This window comes from Strix aluco, chromosome 6 (assembly GCF_031877795.1).
Source record: "Strix aluco isolate bStrAlu1 chromosome 6, bStrAlu1.hap1, whole genome shotgun sequence".
NCBI lineage: Eukaryota > Metazoa > Chordata > Aves > Strigiformes > Strigidae > Strix > Strix aluco.
The window spans coordinates 45,149,615-45,167,765 of record NC_133936.1 but is presented as its reverse complement, the minus strand read 5'-3'; the positions used below and the strand labels follow the sequence as shown (position 1 = coordinate 45,167,765).

At 43.6% G+C, this 18,151-nt stretch overlaps 1 pseudogene; it reads left to right on the top strand.

Moving 5' to 3' along the window:
- The window catches only part of LOC141925515 (ras-GEF domain-containing family member 1B-like), a 97,706-nt pseudogene extending 80,257 nt beyond the window's left edge, over positions 1-17,449 (top strand).
- The last annotated feature ends 702 nt before the right edge of the window (positions 17,450-18,151 follow it).

Here is an 18,151-nt window from a genome sequence, read left to right as displayed (position 1 = left end):
AAAGGATACGAGCTGTCCATATTGCTGGCTCTGTTTTATACACCCGACGGGCAGACTGAGCTCTCTAATATAAATGAAAACGAACCAATGCAACCTTCCTCCATTGCTAGTAGAAAACAGATTTTTCTTCTGTTGCTGAACACAGAGGTTTGGACAAGACCTTGGCGGCCTGGAAGCTACGTCTGATTCTTTTAGTTTTGCCAAACTGGAACTCATCTCCTGCAGGAACCGGTGGGGTTTTGAGCACATTGTCTTTAGCTCTGGCTTTCCATTTACACTGCTGTTACTGGGAAGGTTGGGACTTCTTTCTTGTCAGAGGCTACTCAAAGCCAGAATCTGGACCTTAATGCCCAAGATCTCACGTTCTCCATAATGACACTAAATGCAGAAAAAATGTTTATTCCTCTTTGCACAAGGCAGGGAGTTACCGACTTCACTCTGTCATAGGAGAACATCACTGGTAGAGCAAGGAAATTGTCTAATTGCTCTTTCCTTCAAGTCGGGTCTTTAACAAAAAAAAAAAAAAAAAAAAAAAAAAGCCACTCTTTTCCTTATTAAAAAAGAGAGGAGAGAGAAATGTTTTTCATGTTGGTGACAGCCAAATGTTTTCAAAGCCCAGTTAAAAAGTTGCAGTTTTAACTCTCAGCATGTTTTTCACTAAAATCAGATTTCCTGTCTTTTTTTCTAATTCCTGCTTGTCAGATACTGTACTGCTGTGGTTTATCAATATTTTTAGGTCCCAAGATACCTCTGCTCTATATGCTAAGGCTTTGTGGTCCAGATTCTGCTCAGTGACCAAATTTCAGTTCCACTCAAGTCGTTCTGAAGACACGGTTTAGTGTTCTGTATTTAGCTCCTGAGCTAGTTAGAACTGAGCATGCTGCTTTGTTTCTCCACCTCCATATAAAATACAACAGAAGAGTCAAGGTCGAGGTAATAAAGGAGTCCTGCTGGAAAATCACGTGTGTTGGATGAATCATCCTGTTGGCTATGCTGTATTTATCTCTGTCACACTTTGGTATCATCCCTTTTCATTGCATCGAGAACATGTCCTGTTCTTGTTCACAGTGTTTGAACGTGGAGCGTACAGAACATCTCTTAGCTTGATGTCTCACTGAGCAGAACTGAACCATCTCTGTCAAGCAGCATCCAGAAATAGAGAGCAAACAAGTGAGCCAATATGTACCTTTCGCAGCCAGACTTTTGGGAATTTTATTTTATTGTTATGAATCAGTGTATCTATTAATGACCTGATGATTTTATTCCTTTCCTCTTGAGGCTAGGAGGCTCTCTGTGTCTCAAATTTAGTTTTTTCTGAAGAAGGATCCACGTGGTTGTGGGAGTAAGTGTTGTGCTGAGCGTTAGGGGACTGCAACTTCAAATTGAAAAGGAAAAATCCAGCCCAGTGTCTTCCAGCTTCAGATTCTCTTAATACTTAAGGAAAAATAAAGCAATTACTCATCAGTCTGCACCTCAGTGCCCGTGGAATAACCAATTTCCTTGGTCTTACCAAGGAAAAGATCAGCCGGAGCTGCAAACCCAAATTCCCTTTGGGAATTAGTTATTAGAATTTAAGCACTGCCTGCAGACCTTCTGACAAGTTGTGCTTTAACAGGCAGTAATACGTAGTATGCGTGTGTGAAATAGGTGGGAGGAAAACCCTGCTGTGATTCACACCTGTTTCAGTTCTTACCGTGACAGAAGTTAGTGGTATGGTGGAAGTGGAGGTTTTTCCCCAAACAATGTATCACCCATGAAATGAGATACCGCCGAGTCAGCTTTGTATTAACCAAAACAGCCCAATTCAGGGTGAAACTGGAATCTATAGACGTTTTAGCGAGCCGAGCCAGCAATTAGTTGTGATTTCACATAACTCTCACCACCCAAAGCAAAAATCTGGAGTGAAACCACTGCTCGCCTTGGTGTTTTACAGTGACAATATTGATGTCAAGTTGCTTTGCAGATGCAGAGTAGCCTTTCTCACTTTCCTTGTAGAGTATTATTCCCTTGTAGAGTATAAGGTGTGGTGGGTGGCAAGTGTTTACACACTGTCCACTGCCACTTGCCTCATGGCTGAGTAAACTTTGCTACAGTAGCTGAAAAGCTTCTGAATTTGTGTGCAAACAAGACATCTTTCAGCACCGTGGGCTGCAGATATTTTGGATTTGTTCAAGTCTCTGTGATTAAAACACGGTGAGCTTTGAACAGTATGAAAACCTAGAAATTGCTGCAGAACGTTCCTGTCAGCTCCTTGGTAATGCTTTGTTTCTCAAACTTTGCCAGCCTTGCAAAGAGCCTGAAAGCCCAAGAGACTTTATGCATCAGGATGCTTTATCATCGCAGAGTGTGGCTGTGGTTGAATTGCTCCTCACTTGCCCAGTGATTTGAACTCTCTTGTACAGGAACCTTGTTTTGTTCAGTCCTGCCCCTCATGCTCTTACGCTGCGACACAAGTGTTGACTTTGTTGTTCTCCCAAATCGCTGGGCTGGATGGAATTCAGTCACTGGTGAACAGCTGCACAGAGTGACTCATGTCACTTTTCAGACACAGAGACTCCTCACTCTTTCCCGTTTGGATGCAGATATCTTTTGGCATCTCGCAAGGTGGGGTCAGCACCCATCACACAGGCTGAGAGGCTCTTTTCACTGTCCCTCTCTGTCTTTGCAACTGGTTTTGGCTTTCTCTTGCTGTTTATTTACTGAATCCCTCAGTCTTGTGCTGGTTTGAATGCCTCCATTGTCTGGACATGCTGCCAGCAGCATCAAGTCTGTGGTGTGTGTGGTGCTTCAGGTCCCCAGGAATCTAGCTAATAACTTAATAGCTCGTCATCCCCACTGAGCTCACTCTGAGCAGATCTTTGTCGTGGGTTGCGGAGCACACAGATGGCAGCATGCTGTTTATCTCCAGGCTGTCACGTTGCTAGTTGTCCTCAAAACAGGGTGTCTTCACAGACTGGTGTTTGCTGAAGTCTGTGGCTTTATGGAGCCTTTTCCCAAATAGGATTTGATACAATGGAGAGAAAAGCAACAGCATCTGCACTGACAATGATGGCTCGTGGGCATTAATGCTTTTCTCAGGCACATGCACACGCTCTGTCAGCACACAGGCAGGGCAGCCTGGGCATACTATCTTCTCAATTTGATCTCCCTTGCCTCCCAAGGCGAGGGGAGGGGGGAAGCATGTGCAATACCTTTCTGCATTTGATCTGTCCACTCCCCGAATGTGCCTGGCCCATTAGTACTCACGGTCCAGTAACTGCTGTAGTAGAGTTAAAACCAGCACATATTTGTGGTTAAAATTGAGCACAAACTTGGCTTGCAGTCAAGGCTATAAAACCCAGGTTCCTTAAACTGACAAGAACTGCTACTCCCAAAAGGAAGGAGAGAGGGGAGGGGAGGGAAGGAGGGTAGAACTCAGCTCTCAGATAATCAGAGAGATTTTATCTTTTGGCCTTTGTCACCAAAAGAGCTCTTGGGTGCTCACAGCCCCCTTGCTGCCCACCCACTACTCTGGATGACTGAACAGCCTGCAGCACTGGCTGATCTTTTCCTTGGTAAGACCAAGGAAATTGGTTATTCCACAGGCACTGAGATGCAGACTGATGAGTAATTGCTTTATTTTTCCTTAAGTATTAAGAAAATCTGAAGCTGGAAGACACAGGGCTGGATTTTTCATATTGTCACAGAATTTGGAGAGAGCGTTTAACAGATGTCTGACTTTGCTCACATCTTTGATATCATTGGTGAACTTGGACAATATTGGTAAGCAACTACACACAGGCATATTTTTCCAAATTTCTGTGAAGCCACTCAGTGAGTAGGTGGAGACAGATGCCCTGAAGTGTCGGTCTTTAGCCTGGGTCACACCTGTCACGGTAGAATTGGAAAAACCCAGCACTGATTTACCAGGGCTGAGTTGGGAAATTGGAGCTTTTGATTGTAGTTACATGGTTGTCATGTTGCATAAGGAGACTGTCCTCACACGTGGCCTCTTCAGGGCTGGGCTTCGCTTCAGTCTCTCTCCCTCTGCGCTGACGGGGGCTGTGGCAGCCCATGACAGCCTGAACACGCTTCCCCATCAGAGCGCTGCTCTTAGGTAGCTGCTGTAAGGATTTGCCCAAAGTTGTCAATGAACGTTATGCCACGTCCCCAAAAGCTTTACAGAAAGTTTGAGTTCCCAAAACCTGTCAGGATTCTTGTACGCTCCTTCTAACTCTTAACCTTGACTCTTATCTGTCATTTAATGAAGAAACAGCAAGATACAAAATAAAGCACGTGGCAATTGCAGTAGACAGGCAGTGATGAGAGCCTGTGTGGGCCCTTCCCTGAGAAATCTGCACGGGCTGGAAGACGGTACAATCTTTACTGCTGTGTGCGGGCAACCCAGGGTATGACACTGGGATTTCTTCCTAGTGCTCTAGTGCTTCCTGTCTCTGCAGTGTAGAAAGCCTCTTACATTGTTGTGCCTTGGGGTAATTACCCTGTATCTTTTTTGTGTGTCTCCTCAGGAAAGGATGCCACAGACACCTCCCTTTGCAGCTGTGTTTGACAGCAGTGGCTACAACAGGAACCTGTATCAGTCAGAAGAAGACAACTCTGGAGGTCTCTGTTACCATGACAACAACCTCCTGTCGGGGTCTCTGGAAGCTCTGATCCAGCACTTGGTACCCAGTGTAGACTGCTACCCTGATGTAAGTCTGTACCCCAGTTAGCTGTATGGCTGGGCCTCACGCGTCTCGTAAAGAGGAACTTCACATGTACAGCCAAAGCAGAACGTGTCACATCAAATTGCCAAGGAAGGGGTTCAAGTGACTGATGTAGCAATGACAGGATAACTATTGCTTCATGTGAGTGCAGTGTGCAGTAGCTCACCTGACCTAGGAAGTCTAATTCTTTATTACTCCTGTTGTGAGGTGCACAGCCCTGGTCTCATATATAAAGTAAGTACTAGTGTGGCTTACTGTTTGGTGGGTTGTATGTACCATTGACCCTTTAAAGTCTGTCAGGCAAGCTGAGGAGAAAGACGTGACCACCAGCGTGACAGTATGAATGTCTTTAAAAACAAACAGTTTTTAATGGTTATTTCCCATTGCTCGTGTGAGGTCCCCACCTATCTTGCAATTAGCAACTGGTTGAACTAGTGCCACCCTGTTTGGAATCAACAGATGCTGGACATGAGAATGGAACATTTATCATCTGAGAATTTTTGGCCTGTCTAGATGCATCTGTGCATTGAGACATTTTATATAATTCTTAGAGAAGAAGAATGATATCAAAAGGGCGGGGGGGGGGGGGGGGGGGCAGTTGAGGATGACTGAAGGATGATGAAACTGCATCTGTGCTTGTTGAAAGGCTCTTGCTGAAGACATAACTCTGCCTATATTCACTTTCTGTTGTTGTCGTAGATCTATTCATGTTTCCAAGACAGGATCTTTTTTAACTTGGGTCAGAGTTAGTAGCAGCACAGGACTGTGCTTGAGCTAGTGCTTATCCATTAATGCTTAAAATTCAAACATGCAGCAATTTAGACATCAGTTGGTCAAACATGATGTTTATTCCAAGTTCCTAGGACTGGAACATTGTTGAATCTTTCTTGTGGGTGCCACAGATACTTAACTACTGGCAGTGTGGAGAGTGGAGTGGCTATTTTGTCTATCCATCTCACAATGAGTTCAAATCATGATATATGGAAAATTAAAGCAAAATAAGGAGCCTCTTACTCTTACTCTTCTTGTAACCTCAGAATGAGTTACTAATTTTTGTTCTGTAAAATTAAGCTATGCAGTTCCCTCTGCTTTCACCCAGGAGACAAGCAATACTGTGGGAAATGAACAGTATTTGGAGATTCTTAAAGGAAGTACAAGGTCATAGTGTGCAGTTTACTGAGGTCAGACAGGCAAACACAGCATGGTAAAGATGGTGTACGTGGCAAAATTGAGTCAGCTCAGCGATCTGGCCAACTGACATCTTTTTTTATTCTTTTTCTGAAGACTGTTTACTTTCACTATCAATGTGGAAGCAGACAGGATTTCTCTGTTGGTATTCTAAGTATCTTGGACTTGCAGCATGAATTTTATTCCATTGTCAGCCTACAAAGAGTTATGTAACATGGTAATGGCTCTCACAAAGATTTACTGTAGAGCAAGAGAAGATGAGTTGAAATTTTATTCTGAGTAATTTTAGGTACTGAGCTTGCAATGAGGCTGTGTGCAATAGGAGAGCTACACCAGCCCTACTCTACCTTGTTCTGGTTAAATCTTGCATAGCTTGGCTCAAGCACGAATTTATAACACTGATTCTGGAGCAATGACAAGTGTTAAATTAAATGCTTATTGCTGTAGTAATAGCTCTTGTCACAGTCACATGCAGAGTTTTCTTCTGCAGATAGTAAAGTTTTAGGAATGGATTTGCCAGGAACACAGTTGGAGAAAATATAAAGCTGGTGGTAATTTATCCTCATCCCTTTCTCTGTCTTCCTCTTGTTTGCAGAGGACGTACATCTTCACCTTCCTTCTCAGTTCACACCTGTTCATGCACCCGCATGAGCTCATGGCCAAAGTCTGCCATCTGTGCCTTGAGCAGCAGAGACTGAGTGAGCCTGGCCTGGACAAGGTGAGTTCCCTCGTTCTCAGGGACTCCTGTTACTTCCACTCAAAAGTCTCCACCCTGCCCGTGGAAAAATGTTCCTACTCAAGAGAGTCCTCAGTAGGATTAAACAGATTGAAAACCTGATACGAGCACCTAGAATGTGACCCTTTCTTTGCTGACATTCATGTGGAATTTCCACACTGCTCAGCCTGTCTCTGTGAAGACTGTTGCTGCTGCTGCACTGTTTTACCAATATATGGCCCAGAAATGAAAGTGCTGCTGTTAATGACATATCCCACACTGGCCCCGCAGTGGTTGCTTTTGTTTCAGGGCTCTGAATGTCTTGACATGTAATGCCACAATGTTGGAAAGACGTAATGATGAATTGAGCATGTCAGTGGGGATTACACTGACCTGTCTCACATGTTTAAGCTACGCTCTTGCTACAGTCTTTGCAGAGTGGCTTAGATCGCTGGCCCCTTTGCATGTCATGGCTGGAGCTGAAAGGGGACGGGATGTGGATGTTTGGAGAGAACCTCCACGCCAGTAGAAAATGACACAAATTAAATTCAGATACTTGAATAATTCCATTGCTTTCTCCCTATAAGGTATAGTGTGTGTGTAAGTCCTGGCAGAACTGGAGCTTATCACTTTTGTTGTTGACAGTTAGCCATAAGTTATAGAAACACTAATAAATGTCTTGCACTGAGACACTCCTGATAATGGGGGGAATCATTCTAAGATTTCCACCTACCTGGGGCCTAATTTCCACATCAGATAAGCCAATGAGAATCTGTTCATTGGGTATTGGCTCTGGCCTTTATTCCAATGCTGAATTAAGTTAAGCTTAAAAATTCAAGTGACCTTCATACCCTTATGCTCCACAGTATCCTGTAGAAGGGAATTCTATTTCCTTTGGGTTAGGTATGTGCTGTACTGCTGTTACTTGTATCATTCCTCCTTACTGTTTTCCAATAGAATCAGATATGAAAAATTGCACCCAAAATCCTACAGTTGTTGACTGAATGGACAGAGACATTTCCTTATGATTTCCGAGATGAAAGAATGATGAGGAACTTAGAAGAGTTGGCACAAAGAATAGCCAGTGGTGATGAGGTAAGTTGTCTGTGTACAAAGTCAATTGATAAAAAGGCATTCCTTTAACGCTCTGATATTGTAGGTTTGTTGTTGGTACGGCTCTGGGTGGCTAAGCTAACTTAGTATGAAGGTGCTGGTAGGCAAGAAGTTCTGCCTGGTACCTAGGCCTAGGAGGAAACCACGCAGCATAGGCAGATCCTTTTCAAAGCACACATAAGGTTCACTCCATCCCTAAACACATAATATAATTGCATCTTGTGCAGATAGACACAGCTTGCTGGCTGGTAGTATTTTTCATTTTAGTGATTCTGCTTGGAAGCCTTGCATATCTGAGAAATCCCTACTGATGTTGATAATTTCTTCGATTTGTGTGAGTAAAGTGTGCTGGCATTGGGCCTGGGTTTTCCCAGAAGCAGGTCAGTGGAAGAGTTATAGCAGGTTTGAAAGAAAGTTTCTAAAAAAAAAAACTGGACCAGGAAGAATTGTCTTGAACTTAAAGCATCAGATATGGGCTGAGAGGGAGTCTGTCATATTCATTCCTCTGGGTGGAGCACACAAGGAAATCACCTGACCTTTTTCTAAGTCCCAGTTCTCAGGTGGAAGTAAAGTTTCACAGAGGTATTATGAAATATTTTGATGCTTAACTGATGGTTGTCTTGTAAGTACTGAAATAAACTCAGCCAAAAGCCAAAAGTTAATATTCACTTAGTGGCAAGGCAATTAACAAGGTTTCAATGAGCAGATCATGCGTAGCTGGCATAATACTCACATTACAAAAGGCACTGGAGTGGCATTTGGAAGAACTATAAACACAAAGAGCAGTTGCTAAATGGCATCGTGTTTGAGGCATTCCTCAGGGGCTGGTATTCCTTAGTACCTTATGCCAAGGGCACGTTAACAAGCATTTAGGTGAGCTTTACTGGGAGGGGTTGCAAGTGCTACCAAAGGCCTGGAAAGGTCTTGAGAGACTGTAAACAAGGCTGGAAAAGAACAAACCTAAACCGAGTTTGGAAGCTAAAATACATTGTGGTGTTGTGAAAATGGGGAGGGACAAAAGAAGATGGGACAAGAGAGTGAGATGCAGTATGGAATAGAAATGAAAATGATACCAAATTTGATGAGCAAGCTTAGAACTGCTGCGAGATAGCTACAGGGGGCTCTGGACTGTGGAGGTTTGCCTTCACTGTGGGGTGCCAGGAGGAACTTTTCCCTGTACAGCGCTCCTGCACCGTTGCTTTGTGTCTGGGTACTCTTAATAGGAAGACAGGGAACTGCAGTTCAGTTCAAGGAAAAGGAATAAGATTGAGGACTCACACCTGTTTGAAAAATACCCACTGGCACAAAAAGAGAGAGCGAGCTGTTTAGCCTGGGCCAGTTGGGTTGGTGGATACAAGGGTGAAATGGCAACAGGGAAGGGTTGTCTACAGTGAAGTTTCTGGCACTGCAGACAGTTTAAACAGTGAAATCATCTATTGAGGGGAAAGGCAAACGTACAAATTGCTAGAAGATGAGCGCTAGGGAGCAAGTCTTACTCTGGCAGCAAGCTGTAGATCTTTTCTAGCTCTAGCTTTGAGCTTTTTTGGACTTTGAGGTTTCCTTTAGAAAGACAAAGGGAAAGCAAGCACTGCAGTGAATTGACTTGTGTTACTGTGAACTGCTTGGAACAGTAAATGGCAACTTCCTTGACCTTGCTTTTCTACAGATTGCTTGGATTTGTGTGAGTCATTACCTTGAAGGACACAAAAGAGGCAGTGTTTCTGTCCACTACAGCTCTTCTACTTGTAGCTTCTTAATCCACTTCCCAAATTATCGTGCTCCACTGCTATTAAGAGCTGTCAGTAGGAGTACAACTAAAACCCTTCACCATGCTAACATCAGAAAGTCGTCTTGGGAAAAACCTTGGTGGGGTTATTTTTGTCCCTCTTCTCCCTCAATTTAATTCCATTCCTTCCACTTTTTCCCTCTGTGTCCTGAGAGGTCATCATGCTCATGAGATATTTCTAGATTGTTCTGGTCCCTTTTACCACTTAACTGACCTCTGACCTTTGTTTCAAGGTATATCTGAAACCTTTCCCATCAGCCATTGCCTCCCATTTCCTGATTAGTTCCATATAAACATTTAGCAGTGGCTTTTTCTGTGAAATACTTGATGGCTGTGTGCAGTCAGACCAAAGCCACATCCCGTAGCCTGATCTCTTTTTCATGTGCAGCCCAACATCGCACTGACCTCTCTTTTTTTTTTTCCCCACCATGATATCATATAGTGAGATTGACTGTGGAAACTCATTTAACGTGTGGTATTCCAGATCTAGCAGGTAGTAATGGTACTTCCAATCACTATCCATGTGGGACAGACACAAAGGAGTGACCTTGAGGTGAAGTGTCCCATCACTTTCTCCCATGCTGTCCAATCCTCAGAGATTTTTAAATATAAATAAATATCAGCATTGTCAGTGTGAAAATAGAATAAAAAATAAGACTGTGGGACAAATAAGTGGAAAGGGTCAACCTAATTTAGAGGAAGACTGTATGTTTAGGCTGACTGGGAGCCATACTACAGTCAAATTAGTATCTAAGAGACATATTCAGTGAGTTCATTGGTGTGTTGTTAAATATATATATCTATATATATATGGAATTAAAGAAATGCCTGAGATGAAGTAATGGCCCAGCAGCAAATACCTGTTATGTGTGCAAAGTGCAGTACGTACTTATCCTCACACACAGTGCTTCGAGGTCACTGCCCCTTTGCTCAAGAGGAGGCTGAAGCTCAAAAGAGCAGAGGGGTGTTGGCTTTGTGGGCTCAGCTACATCTATGAGGTGTGAGAGGAAACTGGCATTTCCTTCTGCCTTTGTGCCAAGAGGGTTTTGCCTCATCACTGGACAGAGGGGATGTTTGTTATGCTGAACTGCTGTTAGACCAGATGTGGGTAACTACCCTGATTTCTTGTTCTGGTTTGGAGGGTATCTGCCAGTTTGCCTTTTCTCCCTGATTTTGTCAGTTCTGGGTTGACATGAACCACAAATTAAGGCAAGGTTTGGGTTTTTTTGCTTTGAAGCTTAACCCACTGGTTACTATGTGATTTCCATCAGTAGCCAGAATTCATCCTGAGTATTTTAGATTTTGTTTTTTCATTCTCAGGTGAGTACCAGCTGGGCAAGAAAATGCTTCATAAAGTTCTCTTACATGAAATTTCAAAGAATTTGGAAGGGAGTGGGTCAGTGAAGCAGGTCTGTGTGTGTCACCTAACACCTGTTGATGGAAGCGCAGCACTTGAAGTAATACTTCTGTGTCTTCCTGAGGAAAATGTAGATCCCCTTGTGCTCTTCCCACCCACCCTGGTGAAAAATTATGCCGTGTGTGTTTGTCTAGAAAATCAAAATACATCTAAGCAGAAAGCAATTATTTACCAAGTAACAAGAGAAATCCAGCCTTGGTTGAACATAACTGATTTCAAGAATGAATCTGACCCAAGATAGTGCTGTTGTATTTGAGTAAATTTGGAAATCCATGTAAATGACAGCTTTGGAGGGAATGAGAATTTCATTAGAATATGGGAAACATTCCTGCCTTGGACCGATCACACTGTGCTGTGCTGCCAGTAGGTTTTGGACACTCCTTTTTTCATCCACTTAGGTTTTGCTTTAACGGCTTTAGGATGGTATCTGGAATTTGGAATGGTAACCACCTTAGGGTCAGTTACACAGATCTATCTACTTAAGAGTCAAGTCCTGCTCCTACTTAAATTTGTCCCTCCTGTTAACTTAAACTGCCACAGGGAAAGGCCTGCAAGGTGAAAGAGAGATGTTTGTACTATCTTCTCCTTTTTCTCATATTTACTGCAAGTTTTAATTCTGACTTCAATGAAATTGGTCTTGATTTACTCCAGAGAGAAGCAGGCCCTTTTTTCATCATTGAATGATCATATATTGGTTTTCCTGTGGTCTTAAGCAGGAGAAGATGGGAGTATTTTCATTTCTTGTGTTTTGTCTGGTGATTGTTGGTACTTTTCTTGCAGTAGGTTGTGCATGTCTTTTCTGCTTTTCCTTGAGCTAACCAGGTCACTGTTGAATCTGTGAGACAATCAGTGTTTAAATTCTTGGCTGGATTCCTTTTGGTCTGATGAAATGTTAATATTAGAAACTCACATAGTAGCAACAAATACAGGTATCAGCATCAATCTGTTTTGGTGTTATGCAGACTTTAATACTATCTTTGCACATTTCAAAAATGTCTCCGGATTGTTTCTTGTCGTGACAGATGTATCGGAAGAACATACAGCAGCTCCTCCAGAACCTGATTCAGAAGCTCACCACTGTTAGCCAGTATGAGGAAGTACTTGCAAAAATTAATGCCACGTCCACAGATCGCCTCACAGTTCTAAAGACCAAGCCCCAGTCCATGCAGAGGGACATAATCACAGTCTGCAATGACCCCTACGTGTTAGCTCAGCAGCTGACACACATAGAGCTTGTAAGTTGTCATACTTCAACCACGATTGCATCCTTCCCCTCTTTCTGAAATGCAGGTTAACATAGTGTATGACTTGGCTGCTTGTGTGCTTTGTTTAGGAGAGACTCAGTTATATTGGACCAGAAGAATTTGTCCAGGCGTTTGTGCAAAAGGATCCTTTGGATAATGACAAGGTAATTGGAGCAGATCTGGAGCAGCTCTGAAATGTGGTATTTAACATCCTGGAGCTCAGGTGCCCCATGACCTGGAAGCGAGGTCCGGCAGTAAATGAGAACCAGCAGAAACAAGCTTTATAGTGAAAGTGCTTTAGTATTCCTCTTAAAAATTTGGTTGATGTTTTTTATTCCTGGAGGACAACTCCTGGTGCTCTAGAACTCAGCCAACAGGTTGACTTGAATTAACACATTTGCTTTTTTTCTGATTTAAGCTAAGTGAGAACTTAATCCTGTGAATGGTTTCTGCAGACCACCTACGTGGTCGACAGCTGGAAAAAGCTGAGTTTAACTTTGGCTTTTGCGTTACTCATTCTCAACATCTGTTCTTCCTTTTAGTAAACTGCACTCTTGCAGCAAACTGGCAAGTGAGTCAATTTGCAGGTGAGCACGCATCACAAGAAGGGGGGCTGTGAGCTCTAGATCTATGTGAGATGAAGGGCAAGGACGCAGGGTTTTTAGCTAACCGTGCTAGAGCTGTCATCTTCTTGAGTGCAGCTTTCAAGATGACTTATGCTCTGTAAATAAACTGTGCCAAAGCCAGGCAGTTAAAACTTGAATTACTGTCCTCCCTAAAACTGACAAACGTAATAGAATGACTCAAGTTTACAATTTGATATTCAGTCAGACAGTCTCTGAAAATGATTTTGTATGTCGATCACTAAAACTGCAGTCTACCCCTTCTTAGGCAATCCTGAGATGTGGTGTGGGAATCAAGACACTACAGAACAAATAACACTGACTAGGAAAGGGAGAATCTGAACATAATGTGCCAGTGGAGTGGGCTGGCCTCCGTTTTCCTTCTGCACTTGCAGAGAGCATAATGTTGTCTCCACCGTATTAATGGGACAGGAGTGAGGACAGACACAGTGCTCATAGTCAAGGAAGCTTTAGCAGATACTTAGCTTTGATTGTTTGCATAAGTCTATCATAAGTCCTGGTAGGATTTACAGCAGGCGATGAATTCTGCACGCCTGCTGGAGTGCTTTACTGCGCCAACGGCTCAGGAAGGAGTTACACGTGCTCGAATACTGTCACTGCTGCTTTCCCTCTCAGGCTTTTTGTCACTTTGGGTAATTGGGTTATTCCTGGTTACTTGATGGTGTTTGGGGATGACAAGGTGGGAAGCCAAAAGGTCTCTCTCAGGAAAAAGATGAAGATTACACTAGAAGTTGCTATTTTTCTTCTGTCTGCAGAGCTGCTACAGAGATCAAAAGACAGACCGGGAATCTGGAAGCCTGTGTGGAATGGTTTAACAGGCTCAGTTACTTGGTTACAACAGAAATCTGTATGGTGAGCAAAGACTTTTTCTGCTAAAAGGTTTAGTCTAATCTAGTTGTCTAAACCTCTGAAGCCTTTTCAGGTGTGGTGCCCTTTCAGTGTGCCCTTTGACTTTTCATTCTCTCAGCTCTTTTTCCCATGTGGATGCAGTCAATGCAGGGCTGAAGAGGAAATAAGTTCCGTGTTTTCGGCATCAAACTCATGCCTCAGCCTTGTTCATCTGACAAAGTGGTGACGTTGTGCTAGGTTAGCCCTTCTTAGCACAGGAGCGTGTCTGGCCTGCCCTTCTCTCCTGTGAATACCCCTTGTGAGTGGAGGCATCTTTTCTCTCCTCTGTGCTGACCCCCTCCTCTGCTCTGCTGTTCTTCATACCCTTCTTCTTGGCAGAGTTCTTTGCCTGTTGTCCTTGCTCTCTATCTGCCTGGTATCTGGGTTGTCTTTGTTGTCCTGAAGGCTTCTGGACACAACAGTGTGGTGTCCTCTGCATGTTAAGCACAGTGTGAAGTTGTGGTGTATGTGGAAAAGAGGAACAAGGGTGTTGTTTCTTTTGGGGAGGGGTCAGAGTGCTCTGTTCCCTGCAGAGCGTAACGCTCCAATGGCATGTCCTGCAGCCTGTGAAGAAGAAGCAGAGCGCAAGAGTGATAGAATATTGCATTGATGTGGCACAGGAATGTTTTAACATTGGCAACTTCAACTCCTTAATGGCTATTATTTGTCAGTACGTGTCCTGAGGTGTTTCGTCCTTGTTTGAATCCAGATAAAGGAAGCGCGGTGCTTTACACAAAAGTCTGCCCCTTAGCATGCTCGGCTGTGTGAAGTGGGGAGGGGAAGTGGTGGAGAACTGCTCAACAGTATTGTAGTGTGATGTGTGTCAGAAAGTATTTACTGCCATCGTGTAAATTACAGAAAAACAAAGTTTTCATTGCAGCTGTTCAGAGATCTAAATCCACACTTTTTGAAACCAACTTTAGTGCTCAATTGGAATAGAAACTCTTCCTGTGAGATGGAGGGTTGATATCTTCCATCCTTTCTATCACACCATATATATCATAGTGGTTTAAAAATTCCACACCTTTTTATATCTAATAGGAAAATATTGGGAATATTTTTTTAATGTGAAATGTGAAAACTTTGTAGATGTGTGTAGTTTTCAATGAAAGACATGAGAGATGGTGTTGAGAACTCACTTGTGCTTTTCTACTGTATATTCATGTTTTATCAAACCCACATTAAATAATGTCAGAGCATTTTATTAGAGCTTTCATTGTGTAAGAGATGTTGATTTTGTTTCCAAAGTTGTTTTTAACGTTGAAATTTCAAGAAAATGATGAGTTTGATTTCTGAGTAGCTGTGTTGAAAATAATTATTATTGTTAATAGCTCCTTTACTTCAGAAATACTTACTGCCCTAAGCTACTTGAAAGATTTTTTTTTCTTTAAATATTCCTACAAGTTCTTTCTCTTATCTTAAGCTGGCATGAACATGAGTCCTGGGTCTCGGTTAAAGAAAACTTGGGCAAAAGTAAAGACAGCCAAATCTGATATTCTTGAGGTAAGTCTGGCCAATATTTGGACACGGGGCTGTTAATAGCATTTTACTTTTAACTGCTCTAAAATGCAAGTTTGACTTCATTATGACATGTGTCATTAGTATGTTTGTGTTCTTAACGGAAATTCTAGAAGATATAATAAGAATTGTTCAGCTGAGTTGTGCTCTTTTGATTTGGAAGAAGGAAATTGAAGTAATTAATTCCCAAACCCACCTCCTAAGAATTATTTTTTAAAAAATAATAAAAATGTAGGTAACCTCTTGAAAGGGAGATGTATTTGAGGGGGATGGTGTGGGTGCCTTTGAAAATCGAGGTGAGCTGTAAGGCGGCTGCCTTGCCCTGTCAGCGAAATTTGTCGTGAAGTCATTGATTGCCAGTTACCTTCAGGTAGTAAAGACCTTTGTCAAAGATCGGACAGGTGCAGCAGTGGAGGAGTCTGTGATTTACCCAACAGGTTATTTACCAAGAAGTTAATTATCCTGCTGTAAATGGTGATTTGTTAATTCAGGTTATTTATTAGTAAGATAAAGGAAATGTAACGTTTTGTGCTTGACACAAGCATGAAATGTTTATTAATATCGTCAGGAGATTTGACTTGTCTTTTGACAACAGATTAAAACTGGGTGGCTGTAGCCACCTCACACTTCCTTCCCCCGCCCTTGGGTGGGAAGCAGCCTTCCTTGTGCCAAGGGTAGCTGCACAGCTCGGGAAGTTGCTCTTAAGATTACAGCCCTGTTTCATTCAACCTTATCACACATGCTGGGCTTTGCTGGTTAAGGACATGCTTTGCGAGCCGTGTGGTCATCCCAGTCACTGAGGTGCAGCAGTCAGTCGTGGAGCAATGAGGCCACTAACAGCTTTAGGTCTCTGATCTTACTTTGACATTGCAATTGAGTCAGCTCTGAGAAACCTGCGTACTAGGAAGAGCAGAATATTAGTGCCAAGACCCATTGTTGTCTTAGTTCCGTGATTTTGGCTTTTGAATTAAAGCTGAGCTACCTTCTTTGTGGAGAGAGAAAGAAGGTCCATGAAGCCTTGCCTTTGCTTTCCTGCCCCTGACTTGGATTGGATCCCTTGTTGTGCTGAGTGAACATTTGTTAAAACAAGGTTCCCTTCTGATCGAGTGAGCAGATGAAAAGATACTGCAGTCCTCTAAAGGGCTGTATTTGTGGTGCTCTTCAGCAGACCTCTTGCTTTTAAAAATAGTTACTCAAGTGAAAAAGAATTGTGTGTGGTGATGACACTGGCTCATTATTTACATTTTTTCATGCCTTGTAGCATCAGATGGACCCTTCTAGCAATTTCTATAATTACCGAACTCCCTGCGTGGAGCCGCTCAAAGGTCCCTGACAGCTCATAGCAATAGAGAGAAGGTATGTTTGCAAATGATTTGGCAGTGGGCAAAACTGAAATGTGCTTGTGTCCTGGTTCAGCCAGGATAGGGTTAAGTTTCCCCAGCAGTGGGGGGAAGCTCTAGCCGGGTTCTTCAATACCATGCTGACATCTGCCACATCCCCTACCACGCACCAGCCTCCGGGAAGATCGAGCGCTACAATGGACTGTTAAAAACTACACTGAGAGCAATGGGGGGTGGAACCTTCAAACACTGGGACACACATCTGACAAAGGCCGCTTGGTTAGTCAACACGAGAGGATCTGCCAGTCGAGCTGGTCCGGCTCAGTCAAAACTTCCACGTGTTGTAGACGGGGATAAAGTCCCTGTGGTGCGCATGAGGGACCTGCTGGGAAAAATGGTCTGGGTTAGTCCTGCGCCGGGCAAAGGCAAACCCATCCACGGGATTGTTTTTGCTCAGGGACCTGGGTGCACCTGGTGGGTGATGCAGAAGGATGGAGAGGTCCGATGGGTACCACAAGGGGACTTGATTGTGGGTGAAAACACACCGTGAGTTATACTGAGCTTTTGTTAATTTTTCTTTGTCAATGCTAATTGCTAAGTGGCAGCTGGATGTGACGCAGATGGTATAGAATAAAGGGGTGGATTATGTCCTGGTTTAGCCAGGATAGGGTTGAGTTTCCCCAGCAGTGGGAGGGAGCTCTAGCCGGGTTATTCATTACCATGCTGACATCAGGTCCGGGTGCCCAAGCACGGGCCCTTTTTGTGCGGTCGCCTCTCTCACTGCTGTATCGGTACATCTCCTGCTCTGTTCATTGTTATCACTGTTATTGTTATTGTTGTTGTTTGTTTTGTTGTTGTTACACTGTTGTATTAAACCTCTCCTTATCTCAGCCCCAGGCTTTGTATTTCACTCCCTGCCCCGTCCGGTCAGAGGGTGGGGGAGAGGCAGTGGCAGCATGGTCTCAGGTCCCAGCAGGGCCTAAACCACCACATTGGGACATAGTGGGGGCACTGGGAGGGCTACTGGGATGTACTTCAGGGCACTGGGACATACTGGGATATATTGGGAGCCCTAGGAGAGTCACTGGCACATAGTGGGGGGCACTGGGAGGGTCCCTGAGATGTACTGGGGGGCACTGGGACATACTGGGGCACACTGAGGGGGTTACTGGGATGCATTGCAGGGCACTGGGACATACTGGGATAATTGGGGAGTGCTAGGAGAGTTATTGGGATATACTGGGGGCCACTGGGATGGTTACTGGGACGTAGTACAGGGCACTGGCACATACTGGATATATTGGGGAGTGGTAGGATAGTCACTGGGACATACTGGGGGCATTGGGAGTGTTACTGGAATGTATTGTAGGGCACTGGGACATACTGGCGTGCACTGGGGTGGATACTGGGACATACTGTAGGTTACTGGGACGTACTGGGATATATTAGGGAGTGCTAAGAGGGTCACTGGGACATACTGGGGGGCACTGGGTGTCGCGGTTGATAGTATTGACACGGTGATGGTTTAGCAGGAAATCTGGATTTATTAATAACTAACAGCAATTTATCATTACAAAATAATTCCGAGATGC